A 20,467-nucleotide genomic window follows, 5' to 3' on the forward strand; every position below is an offset into this window, starting at 1 on the left:
GATTCCCGCTTACCCTGCCAACCATCATTCCACCCTCAAATGCTACCCTCACCTGCAAGCCGCATCATCGCCAGTTACACGTGCGGGCTTTGCACTTGCGCATACCATCCTTCCGGAACAGTGCGGTCGCCCTTCGGGTAGCCGCTGCTATAAAATCAAGCCGGCATCAAGGGACCGCCACAAGAGCAGGAGCGACAGCGAAACGTGCAACGTCTAAGTCTTCTCTTATTTGTGTGCAGATACCCGCTTACGCAGTCAACCACTCCTTCCACTATAGCCAGCTACCCTCACCTGCAAGCCGTATCATTGCTAGTTGCACATGCGGGCTCTGCACCTGCGCATACCAACCTTCCGGAACAGTGCGGTCGCCCTTCCAGTGGCCGCTGCTATAAAATCAAGCCGGCATGAAGGGACCGCCACAAGAGCAGCAGCGACGCCGAAACGTGCAACGTCTAAGTTTTCTCTTATTTGTGTGCATATTCCCGCTTACCCAGCCAACCACTCATTCCACCCTCGTCTGCTACCCTCACCTGCAAGCCGCATCATCGCCAGTTACACGTGCGGGCTCTGCACCTGCGCATACCAACCTTCCGGAACAGTGCGGTCGCCCTTCCGGTGGCCGCTGCTATAAAATCAAACCGGCATCAAGGGACCGCCACAAGAGCAGCAGCGACACCGAAACGTGCAACGTCTAAGGTTTCTCTTATTTGTGTGCAGATTCCCGCTTACCCTGCCAACCATCATTCCACCCTCACCTGCTACCCTCACCTGTAAGCCGCATCATCGCCAGTTACACGTGCGGGCTTTGCACCTGCGCATACCATCCTTCCGGAACAGTGCGGTCGCCCTTCGGGTGGCCGCTGCTATAAAATCAAGCCGGCATCAAGGGACCGCCACAAGAGCAGGAGCGACAGCGAAACGTGCAACGTCTAAGTCTTCTCTTATTTGTGTGCAGATTCCCGCTTACGAGGTCAACCACTCCTTCCACTATCCCCAGCTACCCTCACCTGCAAGCCGTATCATAGCTAGTTGCACATGCGGGCTCTGCACCTGCGCATACCAACCTTCCGGAACAGTGCGGTCGCCCTTCCGGTGGCCGCTGCTATAAAATCAAGCCGGCATCAAGGGACCGCCACAAAAGTAGGAGCGACACCGGAACGTGCAACGTCTAAGTCTTCTCTTATTTGTGCGCAGATTCCCGCTTACCCAGCCAACCACTCATTCCACCCTCGCCTGCTACCCTAACCTGCAAGCCGCATCAACGCCAGTTACACGTGCGAGCTCTGCACCTGAGCATACCAACCTTCCGGAACAGTGCGGTCGCCTTTCCGGTGGCCGCTGCTATAAAATCAAGCCGGCATCAAGGGACCGCCACAAGAACTGCAGCGACAGCGAAACGTGCAACGTCTAAGTGTTCTCTCATTTGTGTGCAGATTCCCGCTTACCCAGCCAACCTCTCCTTCCACCCTCGCCAGCTACCCTCACCTGCAAGCCGCATCATCGCCAGTTGCACGTGCGTGCTCTGCACCTGCGCATACCAACCTTCCGGAACAGTGCGGTCGCCCTTCCGGTGGCCGCTGCTATAAAATCAAGCCGGCATCAAGGGACCGCCACAAGAGCAGGAGCGACACCGGAACGTGCAACGTCTAAGTCTTCTCTTATTTGTGCGCAGATTCCCGCTTTCCCAGCCAACCACTCCTTCCACCCTCGACTGCTACCCTCACCTGCAAGCCGCATCATCACCAGTTACACGTGCGGGCTCTGCTCCTGCGCATACCAACCTTCCGGAACAGTGCGGTCGCCTTTCCGGCGGCCGCTGATATAAAATCAAGCCGGCATCAAGGGACCGCCACAAGAGCAGGAGCGACACCGAAACGTGCAACGTCTAAGTCTTCTCTTATTTTTGTGCAGATTCCCGCTTACGCAGTCAACCACTCCTTCCACTATCGCCAGCTACCCTCACCTGCAAGCCGTATCATCGCTAGTTGCACATGCGGGCTCTGCACCTGCGCATACCAACCTTCCGGAACAGTGCGGTCGCCCTTCCGGTCGCCGCTGTTATAAAATCAAACCGGCATCAAGGGACCGCCACAAGAGCAGGAGCGACACCGGAATGTGCAACGTCTAAGTCTTCTCTTATTTGTGCGCAGATTCCCGCTTACGCAGTCAACCACTCCTTCCACCCTCGCCTGCTACCCTAACCTGCAAGCCGCATCAACGCCAGTTACACGTGCGAGCTCTGCACCTGAGCATACCAACCTTCCGGAACAGTGCAGTCGCCCTTCCGGTGGCCGCTGCTATAAATTCACGCCGGCATTAAGGGAGCGCCACAAGAGCAGGGGCGACACCGGAACCTGCAACGTCTAAGTCTTCTCTTCTTTGTGCGCAGATTCCCGCTTACCCTGCCAACCACTCATTCCACCCTCACCTGCTACCCTCACCTGCAAGCCGCATCATCGCCAGTTACACGTGCGGGCTTTGCACCTGCGCATACCATCCTTCCGGAACAGTGCGGTCGCCCTTCGGGTGGCCGCTGCTATAAAATCAAGCCGGCATCAAGGGACCGCCACAAAAGTAGGAGCGACACCGGAACGTGCAACGTCTAAGTCTTCTCTTATTTGTGTGCAGATTCCCGCTTACGCAGTCAACCACTCCTTCCACTATCCCCAGCTACCCTCACCTGCAAGCCGTATCATAGCTAGTTGCACATGCGGGCTCTGCACCTGCGCATACCAACCTTCCGGAACAGTGCGGTCGCCCTTCCGGTGGCCGCTGCTATAAAATCAAGCCGGCATCAAGGGACCGCCACAAAAGTAGGAGCGACACCGGAACGTGCAACGTCTAAGTCTTCTCTTATTTTTGCGCAGATTCCCGCTTACCCAGCCAACCACTCATTCCACCCTCGCCTGCTACCCTAACCTGCAAGCCGCATCAACGCCAGTTACACGTGCGAGCTCTGCACCTGAGCATACCAACCTTCCGGAACAGTGCGGTCGCCCTTCCGGTGGCCGCTGCTATAAATTCACGCCGGCATTAAGGGACCGCCACAAGAGCAGGGGCGACACCGGAACCTGCAACGTCTAAGTCTTCTCTTCTTTGTGTGCAGATTCCCGCTTTCCCAGCCAACCACTCCTTCCACCCTCGACTGCTACCCTCACCTGCAAGCCGTATCATCGCTAGTTGCACATGCGGGCTCTGCACCTGCGCATCACAACCTTCCGGAACAGTGCGATCGCCCTTCCGGTGGCCGCTTCTCTAAAATCAAGCCGGCATCAAGGGACCGCCACAAGAGCAGGAGCGACACCGGAACGTGCAACGTCTAAGTCTTCTCTTATTTGTGCGCACATTCCCGCTTACGCAGTCAACCACTCCTTCCACCCTCGCCAGCTACCCTCACCTGCAAGCCGCATCATCGCCAGTTACACGCGTGGGCTCTGCACATGAGCATACCAACCTTCCGGAAAAGTTCGTTGGCCTTCCAGTGGCCGCTGCTATAAAATCAAGCCGGCATCAAGGGACCGCCACAAGAGCTGCAGCGACAGCGAAACGTGCAACGTCTAAGTCTTCTCTTATTTGTGTGCAGATTCCCGCTTACCGAGCCAACCACTCGTTCCACCCTCGCCAGCTACCCTCACCTGCAAGTCGCATCGTCGCCAGTTGCACGTGCGGGCTCTGCACCTGCGCATAACAAAACCTTCCGGAACAGAGCGGTCGCCCTTCCGGTGGCCGCTGCTATAAAATCAGGCCGGCATCAAGGGACCGCCACAAGAACTGCAGCGACAGCGAAACGTGCAACGTTTAAGTCTTCTCTCATTTGTGTGCAGATTCCCGCTTACCCAGCCAACCTCTCCTTCCACCCTCGCCAGCTACCCTCACCTGCAAGCCGCATCATCGCCAGTTACACGTGCGGGCTCTGCACCTGCGCATACCAACCTTCCGGAACAGTGCGGTCGCCTTCCCGGTGGCCGCTGCTATAAAATCAAGCCGGCATCAAGGGACCGCCACAAGAGCAGGAGCGACATCGAAACGTGCAACATCTAAGTCTTCTCTTATTTGTGGGCAGATTCCCGCTTACGCAGTCAACCACTCCTTCCACCCTCGCCAACTACCCTCACCTGCAAGCTGTATCATCGCTAGTTGCACGTCCGGACTCTGCACCTGCGCATACCAACCTTCCGGAACAGTGCGGTCGCCCTTCCGGTGGCCGCTGCTATAAAATCAAGCCGGCATCAAGGGACCGCCACAAGAACTGCAGCGACAGCGAAACGTGCAACGTCTAAGTCTTCTCTTATTTGTGCGCACATTCCCGCTTACGCAGTCAACCACTCCTTCCACCCTCGCCAGCTACCCTAACCTGCAAGCCGCATCAACGACAGTTACATGTGCGAGCTCTGCACCTGAGCATACCAACCTTCCGGAACAGTGCGGTCGCCCTTCCGGTGGCCGCTGCTATAAATTCACGCCGGCATCAAGGGACCGCCACAAGAACTGCAGCGACACCTAAACGTGGAACGTCTAAGTCTTGTCTTATTTGTCTGCAGATTACCGCTTACCCAGCCAACCACTCATTCCACCCTCGCCTGCTACCCTCACTTGCAAGCCGCATCATCGCCATCTGCACATGCGCATACCAACCTTCCGTAACAGTGCGGTCGCCGTTCCGGGGGCCGCTGCTATAAAATCAAGCCGGCATCAAGGGACCGCCACAAGAGCAGGAGCGACACCCGAACGTGAACGTGTAAGTCGTCTCTTATTTTTGTACAGATTCCCGCTTTCCCAGCCAACCACTCCTTCCACCCTCGACTGCTACCCTCACCTGCAAGCCGCATCATCGCCAGTTACACGTGCGGGCTCTGCACCTGCGCATACCAACCTTCCGGAACAGTGCGGTCGCCCTTCCGGTGGCCGCTGCTATAAAATCAAGCCGGCATCAAGGGACCGCCACAAGAGCTGCAGCGACAGCGAAACGTGCAACGTCTAAGTGTTCTCTCATTTGTGTGCAGATTCCCGCTTACCCAGCCAACCTCTCCTTCCACCCTCGCCAGCTACCCTCACCTGCAAGCCGCATCATCGCCAGTTGCACGTGCGTGCTCTGCACCTGCGCATACCAACCTTCCGGAACAGTGCGGTCGCCCTTCCGGTGGCCGCTGCTATAAAATCAAGCCGGCATCAAGGGACCGCCACAAGAGCAGGAGCGACACCGGAACGTGCAACGTCTAAGTCTTCTCTTATTTGTGCGCAGATTCCCGCTTTCCCAGCCAACCACTCCTTCCACCCTCGACTGCTACCCTCACCTGCAAGCCGCATCATCACCAGTTACACGTGCGGGCTCTGCTCCTGCGCATACCAACCTTCCGGAACAGTGCGGTCGCCTTTCCGGCGGCCGCTGATATAAAATCAAGCCGGCATCAAGGGACCGCCACAAGAGCAGGAGCGACACCGAAACGTGCAACGTCTAAGTCTTCTCTTATTTTTGTGCAGATTCCCGCTTACGCAGTCAACCACTCCTTCCACTATCGCCAGCTACCCTCACCTGCAAGCCGTATCATCGCTAGTTGCACATGCGGGCTCTGCACCTGCGCATACCAACCTTCCGGAACAGTGCGGTCGCCCTTCCGGTCGCCGCTGTTATAAAATCAAACCGGCATCAAGGGACCGCCACAAGAGCAGGAGCGACACCGGAATGTGCAACGTCTAAGTCTTCTCTTATTTGTGCGCAGATTCCCGCTTACCCAGCCAACCTCTCCTTCCACCCTCGCCAGCTACCCTCACCTGCAAGCCGCATCATCGCCAGTTACACGTGCGAGCTCTGCACCTGAGCATACCAACCTTCCGGAACAGTGCAGTCGCCCTTCCGGTGGCCGCTGCTATAAATTCACGCCGGCATTAAGGGAGCGCCACAAGAGCAGGGGCGACACCGGAACCTGCAACGTCTAAGTCTTCTCTTCTTTGTGCGCAGATTCCCGCTTACCCTGCCAACCACTCATTCCACCCTCACCTGCTACCCTCACCTGCAAGCCGCATCATCGCCAGTTACACGTGCGGGCTTTGCACCTGCGCATACCATCCTTCCGGAACAGTGCGGTCGCCCTTCGGGTGGCCGCTGCTATAAAATCAAGCCGGCATCAAGGGACCGCCACAAAAGTAGGAGCGACACCGGAACGTGCAACGTCTAAGTCTTCTCTTATTTGTGTGCAGATTCCCGCTTACGCAGTCAACCACTCCTTCCACTATCCCCAGCTACCCTCACCTGCAAGCCGTATCATAGCTAGTTGCACATGCGGGCTCTGCACCTGCGCATACCAACCTTCCGGAACAGTGCGGTCGCCCTTCCGGTGGCCGCTGCTATAAAATCAAGCCGGCATCAAGGGACCGCCACAAAAGTAGGAGCGACACCGGAACGTGCAACGTCTAAGTCTTCTCTTATTTTTGCGCAGATTCCCGCTTACCCAGCCAACCACTCATTCCACCCTCGCCTGCTACCCTAACCTGCAAGCCGCATCAACGCCAGTTACACGTGCGAGCTCTGCACCTGAGCATACCAACCTTCCGGAACAGTGCGGTCGCCCTTCCGGTGGCCGCTGCTATAAATTCACGCCGGCATTAAGGGACCGCCACAAGAGCAGGGGCGACACCGGAACCTGCAACGTCTAAGTCTTCTCTTCTTTGTGTGCAGATTCCCGCTTTCCCAGCCAACCACTCCTTCCACCCTCGACTGCTACCCTCACCTGCAAGCCGTATCATCGCTAGTTGCACATGCGGGCTCTGCACCTGCGCATCACAACCTTCCGGAACAGTGCGATCGCCCTTCCGGTGGCCGCTTCTCTAAAATCAAGCCGGCATCAAGGGACCGCCACAAGAGCAGGAGCGACACCGGAACGTGCAACGTCTAAGTCTTCTCTTATTTGTGCGCACATTCCCGCTTACGCAGTCAACCACTCCTTCCACCCTCGCCAGCTACCCTCACCTGCAAGCCGCATCATCGCCAGTTACACGCGTGGGCTCTGCACATGAGCATACCAACCTTCCGGAAAAGTTCGTTGGCCTTCCAGTGGCCGCTGCTATAAAATCAAGCCGGCATCAAGGGACCGCCACAAGAGCTGCAGCGACAGCGAAACGTGCAACGTCTAAGTCTTCTCTTATTTGTGTGCAGATTCCCGCTTACCGAGCCAACCACTCGTTCCACCCTCGCCAGCTACCCTCACCTGCAAGTCGCATCGTCGCCAGTTGCACGTGCGGGCTCTGCACCTGCGCATAACAAAACCTTCCGGAACAGAGCGGTCGCCCTTCCGGTGGCCGCTGCTATAAAATCAGGCCGGCATCAAGGGACCGCCACAAGAACTGCAGCGACAGCGAAACGTGCAACGTTTAAGTCTTCTCTCATTTGTGTGCAGATTCCCGCTTACCCAGCCAACCTCTCCTTCCACCCTCGCCAGCTACCCTCACCTGCAAGCCGCATCATCGCCAGTTACACGTGCGGGCTCTGCACCTGCGCATACCAACCTTCCGGAACAGTGCGGTCGCCTTCCCGGTGGCCGCTGCTATAAAATCAAGCCGGCATCAAGGGACCGCCACAAGAGCAGGAGCGACATCGAAACGTGCAACATCTAAGTCTTCTCTTATTTGTGGGCAGATTCCCGCTTACGCAGTCAACCACTCCTTCCACCCTCGCCAACTACCCTCACCTGCAAGCTGTATCATCGCTAGTTGCACGTCCGGACTCTGCACCTGCGCATACCAACCTTCCGGAACAGTGCGGTCGCCCTTCCGGTGGCCGCTGCTATAAAATCAAGCCGGCATCAAGGGACCGCCACAAGAACTGCAGCGACAGCGAAACGTGCAACGTCTAAGTCTTCTCTTATTTGTGCGCACATTCCCGCTTACGCAGTCAACCACTCCTTCCACCCTCGCCAGCTACCCTAACCTGCAAGCCGCATCAACGACAGTTACATGTGCGAGCTCTGCACCTGAGCATACCAACCTTCCGGAACAGTGCGGTCGCCCTTCCGGTGGCCGCTGCTATAAATTCACGCCGGCATCAAGGGACCGCCACAAGAACTGCAGCGACACCTAAACGTGGAACGTCTAAGTCTTGTCTTATTTGTCTGCAGATTACCGCTTACCCAGCCAACCACTCATTCCACCCTCGCCTGCTACCCTCACTTGCAAGCCGCATCATCGCCATCTGCACATGCGCATACCAACCTTCCGTAACAGTGCGGTCGCCGTTCCGGGGGCCGCTGCTATAAAATCAAGCCGGCATCAAGGGACCGCCACAAGAGCAGGAGCGACACCCGAACGTGAACGTGTAAGTCGTCTCTTATTTTTGTACAGATTCCCGCTTTCCCAGCCAACCACTCCTTCCACCCTCGACTGCTACCCTCACCTGCAAGCCGCATCATCGCCAGTTACACGTGCGGGCTCTGCACCTGCGCATACCAACCTTCCGGAACAGTGCGGTCGCCCTTCCGGTGGCCGCTGCTATAAAATCAAGCCGGCATCAAGGGACCGCCACAAGAGCTGCAGCGACAGCGAAACGTGCAACGTCTAAGTCTTCTCTTATTTGTGTGCAGATTCCCGCTTACCGAGCCAACCACTCGTTCCACCCTCGCCAGCTACCCTCACCTGCAAGTCGCATCGTCGCCAGTTGCACGTGCGGGCTCTGCACCTGCGCATAACAAAACCTTCCGGAACAGTGCGGTCGCCCTTCCGGTGGCCGCTGCTATAAAATCAAGCCGGCATCAAGGGACCGCCACAAGAACTGCAGCGACAGCGAAACGTGCAACGTCTAAGTCTTCTCTCATTTGTGTGCAGATTCCCGCTTACCCAGCCAACCTCTCCTTCCACCCTCGCCAGCTACCCTCACCTGCAAGCCGCATCATCGCCAGTTGCACGTGCGGGCTCTGCACCTGCGCATACCATTCTTCCGGAACAGTGCGGTCGCCCTTCCGGTGGCCGCTGCTATAAAATCAAGCCGGCATCAAGGGACCGCCACAAGAGCAGGAGCGACACCGGAACGTGCAACGTCTAAGTCTTCTCTTATTTGTGCGCAGATTCCCGCTTTCCCAGCCAACCACTCTTTCCACCCTCGACTGCTACCCTCACCTGCAAGCCGCATCATCACCAGTTACACGTGCGGGCTCTGCTCCTGCGCATACCAACCTTCCGGAACAGTGCGGTCGCCTTTCCGGCGGCCGCTGATATAAAATCAAGCCGGCATCAAGGGACCGCCACAAGAGCAGGAGCGACACCGAAACGTGCAACGTCTAAGTCTTCTCTTATTTTTGTGCAGATTCCCGCTTACGCAGTCAACCACTACTTCCACTATCGCCAGCTACCCTCACCTGCAAGCCGTATCATCGCTAGTTGCACATGCGGGCTCTGCACCTGCGCATACCAACCTTCCGGAACAGTGCGGTCGCCCTTCCGGTGGCCGCTGTTATAAAATCAAACCGGCATCAAGGGACCGCCACAAGAGCAGGAGCGACACCGGAATGTGCAACGTCTAAGTCTTCTCTTATTTGTGCGCAGATTCCCGCTTACGCAGTCAACCACTCCTTCCACCCTCGCCTGCTACCCTAACCTGCAAGCCGCATCAACGCCAGTTACACGTGCGAGCTCTGCACCTGAGCATACCAACCTTCCGGAACAGTGTGGTCGCCCTTCCGGTGGCCGCTGCTATAAATTCACGCCGGCATTAAGGGACCGCCACAAGAGCAGGGGCGACACCGGAACCTGCAACGTCTAAGTCTTCTCTTCTTTGTGCGCAGATTCCCGCTTACCCTGCCAACCACTCATTCCACCCTCGCCAGCTACCCTCACCTGCAAGCCGCATCATCGCCAGTTGCGCGTGCGGGCTCTGCACCTGTGCATATCAACCATCCGGAACAGTGCGGTTGCCCTTCCGGTGGCCGCTGCTATAAAATCAAGCCGGCATCAAGGGAGCGCCACAAGAGCAGGAGCGACAACGAAACGTACAACGTCTAAGTCTACTCTTATTTGTGTCCAGATTCCCGCTTACCCAGCCAACCACTCATTCCACCCTCGTCTGCTACCCTCACCTGCAAGCCGCATCATCGCCAGTTACACGTGCGGGCTCTGCACCTGCGCATACCAACCTTCCGGAACAGTGCGGTCGCCCTTCCGGTGGCCGCTGCTATATAATCAAACCGGCATCAAGGGACCGCCACAAGAGCAGCAGCGACACCGAAACGTGCAACGTCTAAGGTTTCTCTTATTTGTGTGCAGATTCCCGCTTACCCTGCCAACCATCATTCCACCCTCAAATGCTACCCTCACCTGCAAGCCGCATCATCGCCAGTTACACGTGCGGGCTTTGCACCTGCGCATACCATCCTTCCGGAACAGTGCGGTCGCCCTTCGGGTAGCCGCTGCTATAAAATCAAGCCGGCATCAAGGGACCGCCACAAGAGCAGGAGCGACAGCGAAACGTGCAACGTCTAAGTCTTCTCTTATTTGTGTGCAGATTCCCGCTTACGCAGTCAACCACTCCTTCCACTATCCCCAGCTACCCTCACCTGCAAGCCGTATCATAGCTAGTTGCACATGCGGGCTCTGCACCTGCGCATACCAACCTTCCGGAACAGTGCGGTCGCCCTTCCGGTGGCCGCTGCTATAAAATCAAGCCGGCATCAAGGGACCGCCACAAGAGTAGGAGCGACACCGGAACGTGCAACGTCTAAGTCTTCTCTTATTTGTGCGCAGATTCCCGCTTACCCAGCCAACCACTCATTCTACCCTCGCCTGCTACCCTAACCTGCAAGCCGCATCAACGCCAGTTACACGTGCGAGCTCTCCTCCTGAGCATACCAACCTTCCGGAACAGTGCAGTCGCCCTTCCGGTGGCCGCTGCTATAAATTCACGCCGGCATTAAGGGACCGCCACAAGAGCAGGGGCGACACCGGAACCTGCAACGTCTAAGTCTTCTCTTCTTTGTGTGCAGATTCCCGCTTTCCCAGCCAACCACTCCTTCCACCCTCGACTGCTACCCTCACCTGCAAGCCGCATCATCGCTAGTTGCACATACGGGCTCTGCACCTGCGCATCACAACCTTCCGGAACAGTGCGATCGCCCTTCCGGTGGCCGCTTCTATAAAATCAAGCCGGCATCAAGGGACCGCCACAAGAGCAGGAGCGACACCGGAACGTGCAACGTCTAAGTCTTCTCTTATTTGTGCGCACATTCCCGCTTACGCAGTCAACCACTCCTTCCACCCTCGCTAGCTACCCTCACCTGCAAGCCGCATCATCGCCAGTTACACGTGCGGGCTCTGCACATGCGCATACCAACCTTCCGGAACAGTTCGTTGGCCTTCCAGTGGCCGCTGCTATAAAATCAAGCCGGCATCAAGGGACCGCCACAAGAGCTGCAGCGATAGCGAAACGTGCAACGTCTAAGTCTTCTTTTATTTGTGTGCAGATTCCCGCTTACCCAGCCAACCTCTCCTTCCACCCTCGCCAGCTACCCTCACCTGCAAGCCGCATCATCGCCAGTTACACGTGCGGGCTCTGCTCCTGCGCATACCAACCTTCCGGAACAGTGCGGTCGCCTTTCCGGCGGCCGCTGATACAAAATCAAGCCGGCATCAAGGGACCGCCACAAGAGCAGGAGCGACACCGAAACGTGCAACGTCTAAGTCTTCTCTTATTTTTGTGCAGATTCCCGCTTACGCAGTCAACCACTCCTTCCACTATCGCCAGCTACCCTCACCTGCAAGCCGTATCATCGCTAGTTGCACATGCGGGCTCTGCACCTGCGCATACCAACCTTCCGGAACAGTGCGGTCGCCCTTCCGGTGGCCGCTGTTATAAAATCAAACCGGCATCAAGGGACCGCCACAAGAGCAGGAGCGACACCGGAACGTGCAACGTCTAAGTCTTCTCTTATTTGTGCGCAGATTCCCACTTACGCAGTCAACCACTCCTTCCACCCTCGCCAGCTACCCTCACCTGCAAGCCGCATCATCGCCAGTTACACGTGCGGGCTCTGCACCTGCGCATACCAACCTTCCGGAACAGTGCGGTCGCCGTTCAGGGGGCCGCTGCTATAAAATCAAGCCGGCATCAACGGACCGCCACAAGAGCAGGAGCGACACCGAAACGTTCAACGTCAAAGTCTTCTTATTTGTGTGCAGATTCCCGCTTACCCAGCCAACCACTCATTCCACCCTCGCCTGCTACCCTAACCTGCAAGCCGCATCAACGCCAGTTACACGTGCGAGCTCTGCACCTGAGCATACCAACCTTCCGGAACAGTGCGGTCGCCCTTCCGGTGGCCGCTGCTATAAATTCACGCCGGCATTAAGGGACCGCCACAAGAGCAGCAGCGACACCGAAACGTGCAACGTCTAAGTCTTCTCCTATTTGTGTGCAGATTCCCGCTTCCCAGCCAACCATTCCTTCCACCCTCGACTGCTACCCTCACCTGCAAGCCGCATCATCGCTAGTTGCACATGCGGGCTCTGCACCTGCGCATCACAACCGTCCGGAACAGTGCGATCGCCCTTCCGGTGGCCGCTTCTATAAAATCAAGCCGGCATCAAGGGACCGCCACAAGAGCAGGAGCGACACCTAAACGTGCAACGTCTAAGTCTTGTCTTATTTGTCTGCAGATTACCGCTTACCCAGCCAACCACTCATTCCACCCTCGCCTGTTACCCTCACTTGCAAGCCGCATCATCGCCATCTGCACATGCGCATACCAACCTTCCGTAACAGTGCGGTCGCCGTTCCGGGGGCTGCTGCTATGAAATCAAGCCGGCATCAAGGGACCGCCACAAGAGCAGGAGCGACACCGGAACGTGCAACGTGTAAGTCGTCTCTTATTTGTGTGCAGATTCCCGCTTTCCCAGCCAACCACTCCTTCCACCCTCGACTGCTACCCTCACCTGCAAGCCGCATCATCGCCAGTTACACGTGCGGGCTCTGCACCTGTGCATACCAACCTTCCGGAACAGTACGGTCGCCCTTCCGGTGGCCGCTGCTATAAAATCAAGCCGGCATCAAGGGACCGCCACAAGAGCAGGAGTGACACCGGAACGTGCAACGTCTAACTCTTCTCTTATTTGTGCGCAGATTCCCGCTTACGCAGTCAACCACTCCTTCCACCCTCGCCAGCTACCCTCACCTGCAAGCCGCATCATCACCAGTTGCGCGTGCGGGCTCTGCACCTGTGCATATCAACCATCCGGAACAGTGCGGTTGCCCTTCCGGTGGCCGCTGCTATAAAACCAAGCCGGCATCAAGGGAGCGCCACAAGAGCAGGAGCGACAACGAAACGTACAACGTCTAAGTCTACTCTTATTTGTGTCCAGATTCCCGCTTACCCAGCCAACCACTCATTCCACCCTCGTCTGCTACCCTCACCTGCAAGCCGCATCATCACCAGTTACACGTGCGGGCTCTGCACCTGCGCATACCAACCTTCCGGAACAGTGCGGTCGCCCTTCCGGTGGCCGCTGCTATAAAATCAAACCGGCATCAAGGGACCGCCACAAGAGCAGCAGCGACACCGAAACGTGCAACGTCTAAGGTTTCTCTTATTTGTGTGCAGATTCCCGCTTACCCTGCCAACCATCATTCCACCCTCACCTGCTACCCTCACCTGCAAGCCGCATCATCGCCAGTTACACGTGCGGGCTTTGCACCTGCGCATACCATCCTTCCGGAACAGTGCGGTCGCCCTTCGGGTGGCCGCTGCTATAAAATCAAGCCGGCATCAAGGGACCGCCACAAGAGCAGGAGCGACACCGGAACGTGCAACGTCTAAATCGTCTCTTATTTGTGTGCAGATTCCCGCTTTCCCAGCCAACCACTCCTTCCACTATCGTCAGCTACCCTCACCTGCAAGCCGTGTCATCGCTAGTTGCACATGCGGGCTCTGCACCTGCGCATGCCAACCTTCCGAAACAGTGCGGTCACCCTTCCGGTGGCCGCTGCTATAAAATCAAGCCGGCATCAAGGGACCGTCACAAGAGCAGGAGCGACACCGGAACGTGCAACGTCTAAGTCTTCTCTTATTCTTAGAAAACATAGCGCAAAAAGGACACGGACGACACAGAAGTGGACAGATTCCCGCTAACACAGTCAACCACTCATTCCACCCTCGCCTGCTACCCTAACCTGCAAGCCGCATCAACGCCAGTTACACGTGCGAGCTCTGCACCTGAGCATACCAACCTTCCGGAACAGTGCGGTCGCCCTTCCGGTGGCCGCTGCTATAAAATCAAGCCGGCATCAAGGGACCGCCACAAGAACTGCAGCGACAGCGAAACGTGCAACGTCTAAATCTTCTCTTATTTGTGTGCAGATTCCCGCTTACCCAGCCAACCACTCATTTCACCCTCGCCTGCTACACTCACCTGCAAGCCGCAATATCGCCAGTTACACGTGCAGGCTCTGCACCTGCGCATACCAACCTTCCGAAACAGTGCGGTCTCCCTTCCGGTCGCCGCTGCTATAAAATCAAGCCTGCATCAAGGGACCGCCACAAGAGCTGGAGCGACAGCGGAACGTGCAACGTCTAAGTCTTCTCTTATTTGTGTGAAGATTCCCGCTTACGCAGTCAACTACTCCTTCCACCCTCGTCAGCTACCCTCACCTGCAAGCCACATCATCGCCAGTTACGCGTGCGGGCTCTGCACCTGCGCATACCAACCTTCCGGAACAGTGCGATCGCCCTTCCGGTGGCCGCTGCTATAAAATCAAGCCGGCATCTTGGGACCGCCACAAGAGCTGCAGCGACAGCGAAACGTGCAACGTCTAAGTTTTCTCTTATTTGTGTGCAGATTCCCGTTTACCCAGCCAAAAACTCCTTCCACCCTCGACTGCTACCCTCACCTGCAAGCCGCATCATCGCCAGTTACACGTGCGGGCTCTGCACATGCGCATACCAACCTTCCGGAACAGTCCGTTGGCCTTCCAGTGGCCGCTGCTATAAAATGAAGCCGGCATCAAGGGACCGCCACAAGAGCAGGAGCGACACCTAAACGTGTAACGTCTAAATCTTGTCTTATTTGTCTGCAGACTACCGCTTACCCAGCCAACCACTCATTCCACCCTCGCCTGCTACCCTCACTTGCAAGCCGCATCATCGCCATCTGCACATGCGCATACCAACCTTCCGTAACAGTGCGGTCGCCGTTCCGGGGGCCGCTGCTATAAAATCAAGCCGGCATCAAGGGACCGCCACAAGAGCAGGAGCGACACCGGAACGTGAACGTGTAAGTCGTCTCTTATTTTTGTGCAGATTCCCGCTTTCCCAGCCAACCACTCCTTCCACCCTCGACTGCTACCCTCACCTGCAAGCCGCATCATCGCCAGTTACAAGTGCGGGCTCTGCACCTGCGCATACCAACCTTCCGGAACAGTGCGGTCGCCCTTCCGGTGGCCGCTGCTATAAAATCAAGCCGGCATCAAGGGACCGCCACAAGAGCAGGAGTGACACCGGAACGTGCAACGTCTAACTCTTCTCTTATTTGTGCGCAGATTCCCGCTTACGCAGTCAACCACTCCTTCCACCCTCGCCAGCTACCCTCACCTGCAAGCCGCATCATCGCCAGTTGCGCGTGCGGGCTCTGCACCTGTTCATACCAACCTTCCGGAACAGTGCGGTCGCCCTTCCGTTGGCCGCTGCTATAAAATCAAAACGGCATCAAGGGACCGCCACAAGAGCAGCAGCGACACCGAAACGTGCAACGTCTAAGGTTTCTCTTATTTGTGTGCAGATTCCCGCCTACCCTGCCAACCACCATTCCACCCTCACCTGGTACCCTCACCTGCAAGCCGCATCATCGCCAGTTACACGTGCGGGCTTTGCACCTGCGCATACCATCCTTCCGGAACAGTGCGGTCGCCCTTCGGGTGGCCGCTGCTATAAAATCAAGCCGGCATCAAGGGACCGCCACAAGAGCAGGAGCGACAGCAAAACGTGCAACGTCTAAGTCTTCTCTTATTTGTGTGCAGATTCCCGCTTACGCAGTCAACCACTCCTTCCACTATCCCCAGCTACCCTCACCTGCAAGCCGTATCATAGCTAGTTGCACATGCGGGCTCTGCACCTGCGCATACCAACCTTCCGGAACAGTGCGGTCGCCCTTCCGGTGGCCGCTGCTATAAAATCAAGCCGGCATCAAGGGATCGCCACAAAAGTAGGAGCGACACCGGAACGTGCAACGTCTAAGTCTTCTCTTATTTGTGCGCAGATTCCCGCTTACCCAGCCAACCACTCATTCCACCCTCGCCTGCTACCCTAACCTGCAAGCCGCATCAACGCCAGTTACACGTGCGAGCTCTGCACCTGAGCATACCAACCTTCCGGAACAGTGCGGTCGCCCTTCCGGTGGCCGCTGCTATAAATTCACGCCGGCATTAAGGGACCGCCACAAGAGCAGGGGCGACACCGGAACCTGCAATGTCTGTCTTCTCTTCTTTGTGTGCAGATTCCCGCTTTCCCAGCCAACCACTCCTTCCACCCTCGACTGCTACCCTCACCTGCAAGCCGCATCATCGCTAGTTGCACATGCGGGCTCTGCACCTGCGCATCACAACCTTCCGGAACAGTGCGATCGCCCTTCCGGTGGCCGCTTCTATAAAATCAAGTCGGCATCAAGGGACCGCCACAAGAGCAGGAGCGACACCGGAACGTGCAACGTATAAGTCTTTTCTTATTTGTGCGCACATTCCCGCTTACGCAGTCAACCACTCCTTCCACCCTCGCCAGCTACCCTCACCTGCAAGCCGCATCATCGCCAGTTACACGTGCGGGCTCTGCACATGCGCATACCAACCTTCCGGAACAGTTCGTTGGCCTTCCAGTGGCCGCTGCTATAAAATCAAGCCGGCATCAAGGGACCGCCACAAGAGCTGCAGCGACAGCGAAACGTGCAACGTCTAAGTCTTCTCTTATTTGTGTGCAGATTCCCGCTTACCGAGCCAACCACTCGTTCCACCCTCGCCAGCTACCCTCACCTGCAAGTCGCATCGTCGCCAGTTGCACGTGCGGGCTCTGCACCTGCGCATAACAAAACCTTCCGGAACAGTGCGGTCGCCCTTCCGGTGGCCGCTGCTATAAAATCAAGCCGGCATCAAGGGACCGCCACAAGAACTGCAGCGACAGCGAAACGTGCAACGTCTAAGTCTTCTCTCATTTGTGTGCAGATTCCCGCTTACCCAGCCAACCTCTCCTTCCACCCTCGCCAGCTACCCTCACCTGCAAGCCGCATCATCGCCAGTTGCACGTGCGGGCTCTGCACCTGCGCATACCAACCTTCCGGAACAGTGCGGTAGCCCTTCCAGTGGCCGCTGCTATAAAATCAAGCCGGCATCAAGGGACCGCCACAAGAGCAGGAGCGACACCGGGACGTGCAACGTCTAAGTCTTCTCTTATTTGTGCGCAGATTCCAGCTTTCCCAGCCAACCACTCCTTCCACCCTCGACTGCTACCCTCACCTGCAAGCCGCATCATCACCAGTTACACGTGCGGGCTCTGCTCCTGCGCATACCAACCTTCCGGAACAGTGCGGTCGCCTTTCCGGCGGCCGCTGATATAAAATCAAGCCGGCATCAAGGGACCGCCACAAGAGCAGGAGCGACACCTAAACGTGTAACGTCTAAATCTTGTCTTATTTGTCTGCAGACTACCGCTTACCCAGCCAACCACTCATTCCACCCTCGCCTGCTACCCTCACTTGCAAGCCGCATCATCGCCATCTGCACATGCGCATACCAACCTTCCGTAACAGCGCGGTCGCCGTTCCGGGGGCCGCTGCTATAAAATCAAGCCGGCATCAAGGGACCGCCACAAGAGCAGGAGCGACACCGGAACGTGAACGTGTAAGTCGTCTCTTATTTTTGTGCAGATTCCCGCTTTCCCAGCCAACCACTCCTTCCACCCTCGACTGCTACCCTCACCTGCAAGCCGCATCATCGCCAGTTACAAGTGCGGGCTCTGCACCTGCGCATACCAACCTTCCGGAACAGTGCGGTCGCCCTTCCGGTGGCCGCTGCTATAAAATCAAGCCGGCATCAAGGGACCGCCACAAGAGCAGGAGTGACACCGGAACGTGCAACGTCTAACTCTTCTCTTATTTGTGCGCAGATTCCCGCTTACGCAGTCAACCACTCCTTCCACCCTCGCCAGCTACCCTCACCTGCAAGCCGCATCATCGCCAGTTGCGCGTGCGGGCTCTGCACCTGTTCATACCAACCTTCCGGAACAGTGCGGTCGCCCTTCCGTTGGCCGCTGCTATAAAATCAAACCGGCATCAAGGGACCGCCACAAGAGCAGCAGCGACACCGAAACGTGCAACGTCTAAGGTTTCTCTTATTTGTGTGCAGATTCCCGCTTACCCTGCCAACCACCATTCCACCCTCACCTGGTACCCTCACCTGCAAGCCGCATCATCGCCAGTTACACGTGCGGGCTTTGCACCTGCGCATACCATCCTTCCGGAACAGTGCGGTCGCCCTTCGGGTGGCCGCTGCTATAAAATCAAGCCGGCATCAAGGGACCGCCACAAGAGCAGGAGCGACAGCAAAACGTGCAACGTCTAAGTCTTCTCTTATTTGTGTGCAGATTCCCGCTTACGCAGTCAACCACTCCTTCCACTATCCCCAGCTACCCTCACCTGCAAGCCGTATCATAGCTAGTTGCACATGCGGGCTCTGCACCTGCGCATACCAACCTTCCGGAACAGTGCGGTCGCCCTTCCGGTGGCCGCTGCTATAAAATCAAGCCGGCATCAAGGGACCGCCACAAAAGTAGGAGCGACACCGGAACGTGCAACGTCTAAGTCTTCTCTTATTTGTGCGCAGATTCCCGCTTACCCAGCCAACCACTCATTCCACCCTCGCCTGCTACCCTAACCTGCAAGCCGCATCAACGCCAGTTACACGTGCGAGCTCTGCACCTGAGCATACCAACCTTCCGGAACAGTGCGGTCGCCCTTCCGGTGGCCGCTGCTATAAATTCACGCCGGCATTAAGGGACCGCCACAAGAGCAGGGGCGACACCGGAACCTGCAATGTCTGTCTTCTCTTCTTTGTGTGCAGATTCCCGCTTTCCCAGCCAACCACTCCTTCCACCCTCGACTGCTACCCTCACCTGCAAGCCGCATCATCGCTAGTTGCACATGCGGGCTCTGCACATGCGCATCACAACCTTCCGGAACAGTGCGATCGCCCTTCCGGTGGCCGCTTCTATAAAATCAAGTCGGCATCAAGGGACCGCCACAAGAGCAGGAGCGACACCGGAACGTGCAACGTATAAGTCTTTTCTTATTTGTGCGCACATTCCCGCTTACGCAGTCAACCACTCCTTCCACCCTCGCCAGCTACCCTCACCTGCAAGCCGCATCATCGCCAGTTACACGTGCGGGCTCTGCACATGCGCATACCAACCTTCCGGAACAGTTCGTTGGCCTTCCAGTGGCCGCTGCTATAAAATCAAGCCGGCATCAAGGGACCGCCACAAGAGCTGCAGCGACAGCGAAACGTGCAACGTCTAAGTCTTCTCTTATTTGTGTGCAGATTCCCGCTTACCGAGCCAACCACTCGTTCCACCCTCGCCAGCTACCCTCACCTGCAAGTCGCATCGTCGCCAGTTGCACGTGCGGGCTCTGCACCTGCGCATAACAAAACCTTCCGGAACAGTGCGGTCGCCCTTCCGGTGGCCGCTGCTATAAAATCAAGCCGGCATCAAGGGACCGCCACAAGAACTGCAGCGACAGCGAAACGTGCAACGTCTAAGTCTTCTCTCATTTGTGTGCAGATTCCCGCTTACCCAGCCAACCTCTCCTTCCACCCTCGCCAGCTACCCTCACCTGCAAGCCGCATCATCGCCAGTTGCACGTGCGGGCTCTGCACCTGCGCATACCAACCTTCCGGAACAGTGCGGTAGCCCTTCCGGTCGCCGCTGCTATAAAATCAAGCCTGCATCAAGGGACCGCCACAAGAGCTGGAGCGACAGCGGAACGTGCAACGTCTAAGTCTTCTCTTATTTGTGTGAAGATTCCCGCTTACGCAGTCAACTACTCCTTCCACCCTCGTCAGCTACCCTCACCTGCAAGCCACATCATCGCCAGTTACGCGTGCGGGCTCTGCACCTGCGCATACCAACCTTCCGGAACAGTGCGATCGCCCTTCCGGTGGCCGCTGCTATAAAATCAAGCCGGCATCTTGGGACCGCCACAAGAGCTGCAGCGACAGCGAAACGTGCAACGTCTAAGTTTTCTCTTATTTGTGTGCAGATTCCCGTTTACCCAGCCAAAAACTCCTTCCACCCTCGACTGCTACCCTCACCTGCAAGCCGCATCATCGCCAGTTACACGTGCGGGCTCTGCACATGCGCATACCAACCTTCCGGAACAGTCCGTTGGCCTTCCAGTGGCCGCTGCTATAAAATGAAGCCGGCATCAAGGGACCGCCACAAGAGCAGGAGCGACACCT

The sequence above is a fragment of the Amblyomma americanum genome, unplaced genomic scaffold (genome assembly GCF_052857255.1).
Source record: "Amblyomma americanum isolate KBUSLIRL-KWMA unplaced genomic scaffold, ASM5285725v1 scaffold_15, whole genome shotgun sequence".
Taxonomy (NCBI): Eukaryota; Metazoa; Arthropoda; class Arachnida; order Ixodida; family Ixodidae; genus Amblyomma; species Amblyomma americanum.